We start from the raw sequence: 7,372 nt of genomic DNA on the forward strand, positions 1-7,372 counted from the left end.
AGTCTTGACATTTTCCTTGATCTTCAGTTTATATATTCATCTGTCAACTCAACACCTCCTAAGTCTAAACCTAAATTGATGTTTAATAGGCATCTCAAACTTAAAATGTCCAATACAGAATTAGTTCTCCAAGAGTTGGATTTTATAAAGCCAGGATGTCCCTTGGGTTTAGTCTCTTTGCATGTATCCACTGCCCATTTGGCCTTCTCCACCATGTTATACTGCAGACCAGTAGCCCTCACCTTGGGTCATACACTTGAACTTCCCAGCTTGCAGAACTGTGAGCTAAATAAACCTCTCTTCTTTATAAATTACCCAGTCTCAGGTATTCTGTTACAGCAACAACACTAAATAGACTAAGACACCCTCCCTTCAGATATCCACGGGACTCTCTCCATCATTTAATTCAGGTCTCTCTTAAGATCTTATCTTCCCAACTGCAGTATCACCTCACTGACACACACTAGTCACTCTGTAACCCTTCATTCTGTGTTCTTTTTCTTTATAAAACTTACCATTCCATGCCATTGCATTTACTATAATTTAAATATTTATTATTTACATTATACTCACTTGTTTATTTTCTGTTTTACCACCAGAATGTGGGCTTCATTAAGGCTAAAACTTTGTTTTGTTCGTGATTTATTCTCAGTTCCTAGCACCAAGTCTGTGTTCAATAAAAATTTGTTAAATGAATTAATGAATGAACAAACCAGTTTTCCATATGATGGATCACATATTTAGTTCTCCTTTCATCCTTTTTCCTTTACCCACTGCATTCCTGCTTTCCCTTTTATAATTTTAATCCTTCTTTTATCACTGCATTCCTGACATCTTATCAACATCGATGACTTGATATGCATTTGTTTTGCTGCAGTACTTAATTACTGTTGGCACAGTCCAATATTCTGTCATAGCATTGTTTATTTCTTATATTATTAGTTTCTCACAGTAAAAACAATCTCAGCCAGGCTTCTGTTCATCCCATTCTTCTGCATTATTATTTCTTCTCTCATCTTACATTTCACAGGCTCTACATTTCCTTGAATTTCATTGGGAACTTAAACTTTTCTTTTAGTAAGTGATTTTCTTCAGAAGACCTTTTCTTTTGCTTCCTTGCAGAGTGTTTAGCTGTCTCTCAACATCCACACAGAACCCCAAAGTGAAGAATGGGAGATGTGTTGGTCTGAGGCTTTAAGGAAATCTCTCTTTAATCATTAGTAGCTAAGCTAAGCAAGCAGAGACTTCAGTTATAACATGTGACAAAGAATATAGACTTTACAAAGAATATAGAATAATTACAAAGGCCACTAAAAAAAAAATTAGCAGCAGCAAAAACAAATAATAATAACAAACTCTGGTGAGGGGGAGAATCTGATTTCCAGAGTTACCATATTATATTATTTTAAAGGTCAACTTTTCAACAAAAAATATAAGTTATGCAAAGAAATCAGAAAGTATGACCCATAAACAGGAAAAAGGGGCAAAAACAATTAAGAGAAACTATACTAAGGAACCCTAAATGTTAGATTTGTTAGGCAAAGGCTTTAAATTAACTATTTAAAATATGCTTAAAGAACTAAGGAAATTATGTCTAAGGAACTAAAGAAAAGTTTAAAAATGTTGTATCATGAAATATAGAATATCAATAAAGTGATAGAAGTTATTAAAACAAAAATTCTGGAGTTGAAAGTACAGTAACTTAAATGAAACATTCACTTAGAGGAGCTCAACAGAACAGTTTAACAGGCAGACGAAAAAGAAGTCAGCAAAGCTGATGGTATGTCAAATGATATTATCTGTCCAAGGAAGAGAAAGATAAAAAGAATGAAGAAAAATGAAGAATCTCAAAGACCTATCAAGCATACCGAGATATACCAACAATACAAAAATATGCATAATGGGAGTTCTAGAAGAGAAGACAGAGTGGCAGAAAGAATATTTGAGAAAAAAAAGGATGACTAAAACTTCCCAAATTTGATGAGAAACATTCATCTACACATTCAAGAATCTCAACAAACTCCAACCAGGATAGACTAAGAAAGATCCTTACCTAGACACATCATAATTTAACTATTAAGAGGCAAAGACAAAGAGAGTATCTTCCGAGTATCAAGAGAGAAGTGACTCACTATGTATAAGAGATCCTTAATAAGATTGTCAGCTGACTTTTAATCAGAAACCATAGATGTCAGAAGACAGTGGGATGGTATAGTCAGAGCCCTGAAAGACAAACTGTCAACCAAGAATTTTATATCCAACAAAACTATCTTTTAAAAATGAAGGAGACATTAAGACATTCCCAGAAAGACAAAAATTGAGGCAGTTTGTCAGGTATTTCAGCCTGAAGGACTGAACATTCATTAGTATTTCTCTACAAGAAATACTAACAAAATTCAGCTTTTCTACAAGAAATACTAACGAATGAATGTTCAGTCCTTCAGGCTGAAGTGATAGGATAACAGGAAGTAACTCAGATCCATCTAAAGAAATAAAGGTAACTACATAGGTAAATACAAAGGGAAAAATAAATACAAAAGGAAAAATAAATTTATTTTTTCTATGTAACTCTTTTTTTCCTCTTATTTGTTTTAAAGGACAGTGATATGAAATAAAAATTATAAGTCTATGTTGATGGTCATACAACATATGAAGATGTAATCTGTATGACAAAAACAGTACAAAAGTTGGGGAGGTAATGAAGCTATATTGGAGAAAGGTTTATGTATACAATTGAAATGAAGATAATACTAATCCAAATTAGGTTGTTATAAATTAAGATGCTAATTATAATCTCCAGGGCAAACACTAAGAAAATAACTAAAAATATATAATGAAAGAAATGACAAAGGAATACTAGAAAATATCTAGTACAAAAGAGGGTAATCGTGGAGGACTAGAAGAAATAAAAAACACATATAAAAACAAACATCAGCATGGCAGACATAAAGCCTACCTTATCAGCAATTACATGAAATTACATAATCAAAATATAAAATTTTTATGTTTCATTGGACACCATCGAGAAAAGTACAGAATGAGAGAAAAGTTCAAATTATGTATCTAATAAGGGACTTGTATCTAGAATATATAAAGAACTCCTACAGTTTAAGAATAACTAGACAAATAACCCAATTAAAACATTGTGCAAAAGATCTGAATATACATATCTCCAAAGAAGATGTACAAATGGCAGTAAGCACATAAAAAGAGGCCAAACGTCATTAGCCAGCAGGGAGGGTAGTGCAAATTAAATCAACAATGAATATGTTTTTTGTTTTTGTTCTTTTTAAGAGATGGGGTCTCACTATGGTGCTCAGACTGGAGTGCAGTGGCTACTCACAGGCACATTCATGGCACATTGTAGCTTCAAACTCCTGGGCTCAAGTGATGCTCCCACCTCAGCCTCTCAAGTATCTGGGACTACAGGCATGCACCACTGCACCCAGCTTAAAACAATGAGATAGTACTTCAGACCCACTAGAATGGCTATGATAAAAATGTTGGACAACAATAAAGGTTGGTGAGGATGTAGAGAAATTGGGACATGCCTACAGTGATGGTGGGAATGTAAAATGGAGGAAGTTGCTTTGAAAAATTCTGGCCGTTCCTCATAAAGTCAGACATACAGTTACCACATGAACCAGCAATTCCATTCATAGGTATATGACCCCCAGAATTGAAAATCTATGTTCACACAAAAACTTGCACAGAAATGTTCATAGCAGCTTTATTCATAATAGCCAAAAAGTAGAAAGAACCCAAATGTCCATTAGCTGACGAATGGATAAGCAAAACATGGTATATCCATACAATGAAATATTAGTCAGCCTTAAAAAGGGATGAACTACTGATGCATACAAAACATGGATGAACCTTGAAAACATTTTGTTAAATGAAAGAAGTCAGACACAAAGAGTCACGTATTATATGATTCCATTTATATGAAATGTCTGGAAAAGGCATATCCATAGAGACAGAAAGAAGATTAGTGGTTGCCAGGGGCTTGGAGAAGGGGTAGTGCAGAGTGGTTGCTAATGGTTACAGAGTTTCTTTTTAGAGTGATGAAAATGTTCTGGAATTTGATAGTGGTGACCGTTGAACTACTCTGTGGATATATGAAAAACCACTGAATTGCAGTTTAAGGGGTAAATATTATAGTGTGTGAATTAAATCTCAGTTTTAAAAATGGGATGGAGTTGTGCCTAGACCTCTAATGTGCAAGGGACTTCCTTCTATGTCCTACCTCTATCACCTGGACATGTCTAAGTGGCCCTCCTGTCATCACCTTGACCCCTCTTGGTCCCTGTATTAGTCAGGGTTCTTCAGAGAGACAGAACCAATAGGATATCAATATCAATATTGGCATTGACACCAGTATCTATATTGACAAAAATATTGATATATAGAGAGATGTAGACACGTAGAAAGACCAGGTGTTCACCCCACAAGCTCCTTCCTGTCCCCTTTGGGAGCTCTATTCTTTATATTCCCAGTAACCTGCTAGGATTCCATGACTAGAATCGTCACTCCGATTCCCTTCTTGTTATTAGGTTAATGAGGGGATACATATTGAGCCCAGAACCTGGCCAGTCCAGGGCCTGTGGATGTCCTGGTGAGGGTGACTGGCTGACAGCTCCTGAGATGGAGAAGATGAGAATCGATGGTTCTTTGAACAGTTCATGGCTCCTGAGACCCTAACCTCTATGCATTGACTGGCATATGCTCAGCTTTTTTAGAGACTAGAATTAAACATCTAGTATTATTACAATTCTGCTCAAAACCTTCACCGACTCCCCACTGCATTCTAAATAAGAGCCTAAGTTTAGTCTAACATTCCCTTTTCTAGAATATGATCCCAATCCACCTGTCTAGTCTCCTGTGCAATAGTCCCTCAGTTCCTGTCATTCTTCTGCAGGACACTTGACCAAACATTCCAGAAAGCCTGGTGTCTCCCTCATGCATTGAACATGCCACTCAGCACAATGCCATTGAGAAACTGGACTTGGGATACAGGGGGACCTGGTCAGGAAGTCCAGCTCTGCCAAAGACTAGCTGGCTAACCTTGGGAAAGTTACTCTACCTTCTGCTTAGTTTCCTCATTTGTCAAAATGAGGAATGAGTCTACCTGTCTCAGTCAGTGGTCACAAGGTGTAAGCGACGTAGAGTATGTGAAGGGCCTTAGAGAACTAATTTAGCCTAGTCTAGCATCCCCTTCCCGGGAGAAGAGGCCACCTCTCCTACTCCCTCCCTTTGGTTCTGTGGGCGGCCAGTCATTGCCACTTTTACTTCTCTGGACACACAGGTGAGGAAGTGGAACTCTTTGGGAACTTTCAAGTTGGAATTAAAGAAGGATTGCTTCCTTAGGATGGAAGAGCCTGGAAGATGTGAAGTAGGGAGGCAGTGGTGCCCATGTGGCCCAGAAAGCCAGTATGTAAGCATGAAGAGAGCCCAGGCGGCATTTAATTTTGGGGTTCTGGTTATTTCTGCAGCCAGCTGCAGCCCTTTCCACATTAAGCAAACTCACCCATCGATTACCTTTTCACCCAAACTGGATTAAGACAGACTTCTGATCCTTGCATGACTGATGAACTCAGGAGTCAGGGATTTGGGGACCCTTCCCAGACTCCTCGTTGCTCCAGGTTTGTGTTCTTATTCTCCACTCTTACCTTTCCCCTGAGATCTGAGGCTCTGTCTAGGCAGGGAAATAGTCATTTGACTTGCTCCTCCCTGTGAGCCAGCCTGGGGTTCAATCAGTGTTTGGGCTTGACCCTTGAGGCTCAGGCAACATCAGCAGGGCAGTGAGAGCCTTTACTCAGGGAGTGGAGGTACTTAGACAACTTTGAGATGGGTGCCAGGACTCCTGCCAGCTTCCAAAGGAGAGAACTAAGTTTGGACTTCTACGAATCTCAATGGCTAAACCACCTTCATTTCCACTCAGACCCACCAAATCCAAGTTTCTGGAATCGAGGCCTGAGAGTCTGCATGTTTTTCAAGATCCGGGTGATTCTCATGTACCTAAAGTTGAAAATCTCTGGGCTGAGTCTTTTATGAAGCCCTGAGTTCATAGTTCTACTTCTTCAGATTCCTGAGTACAGCAGTTTGGGGAAAGTTATAACCACAACAAGCCAGCAAGCTAGTTTCTTATGCTAATGGTCACACAGATCTCATAATTACATGGAGGACACAAGTGTCTCATAATTAGCATCTGCTGTTCTGTTCCTGGGGGGCAATTGTTCTGCAACAATGGCCAGGCTCAGTGCTGGACCACCAGCATCCCTCAGCTCACTCCCCTCCACCACATTCCAATCTCATGAGAGAAGAGCCCCTAGTTCTCAGGACTTTAACCCTCTCCTGCCAGGACCCCCCAGGGCCAGTGCTGAGGTGGGGGAGGATTGAGATCATATTCTAGAAAAGGGAATGTTAGACTAAACTTAGGCTCTTATTTAGAATGCAATGGGGAGTCGATGAAGGTTTTGAGCATAATTGTAATATTATTAGATTTTTAATTCTAGTCTCTAAAAAAGCTGATCTGATGCCGGGCATCCAGGGGGAAGCGGGAGAAAGAAATGTGGAATGACTGAGTACTGGGGGCAGCTAGCACTTTGCATTTAAGGCTGTGTTTCTCACTCAGACCTAATGAAGCATAACTTAAGGGGTTGAGGTGCAGGAAACCCCTGGGAATTCTGATTTTACTAAGATATGAGACTCACTGACCAAATCTTTACCTCTTTCAGGCTGACAAGTTGGCTAAAAGGGCAGGAGGACTTACTACTGACATGCATCTGCCACTCGAACCATCACAATAGCCTCCTACCTTCTCAGTGGGATAGACCCTCTGAGAGTGACCCAGCAGCAGGAGGCAGCAGGAGGTGGTGACAACACACATCTGGCCCTAAAACTTGGGTCACATCCTGGGTGCCATTCACCAGCTATGTGATTTTAGGAAAGTGGATTTACCTCTGAGCTGCAGATTCCTCATCTATAAAATGAAGACAAGAACACCCATCCTTAGTATTTGGGTATTTAGATTGTTTCCATTTTTATTTTTAATTTTGTTTTGGGACGGAGTCTTGCTCTGTCGCCCAGGCTGGAGTGCAGTGGTGCGATCTCAGCTCACTGCAAGCTCCGCCACCCGGGTTCAAGGTTCATGCCATTCTCCTGCCTCAACTTCCCGAGTAGCCGGGACTACAGGTGCCCGCCACTACGCCCGGCTGATTTTCTGTGTTTTTAGTAGAGATGGGGTTTCACCTGTTTCCATTTTTTAAAATTTCTTTTACCATATTCTTGGCATTACGAGTTTAGCATTCAAGGTTCTGACCAACAAGTGATTGCAGGGGTGTTCATGAAAACCCCTGGGAGAAGCTTTTAC

General features: G+C 39.5%; 1 long non-coding RNA gene across 1 annotated transcript; it reads left to right on the forward strand.

Moving 5' to 3' along the window:
- The first annotated feature begins 3,121 nt into the window (after positions 1–3,121).
- Positions 3,122–7,008, forward strand: LOC103888000. The gene is made up of 2 exons (XR_652318.2): positions 3,122–6,384; positions 6,738–7,008. It is a non-coding gene; the product is annotated as an uncharacterized LOC103888000 (long non-coding RNA).
- Positions 7,009–7,372: the final 364 nt, after the last annotated feature.

Source organism: Papio anubis, chromosome 16 (assembly GCF_008728515.1).
Source record: "Papio anubis isolate 15944 chromosome 16, Panubis1.0, whole genome shotgun sequence".
Classification (NCBI taxonomy): Eukaryota; Metazoa; Chordata; class Mammalia; order Primates; family Cercopithecidae; genus Papio; species Papio anubis.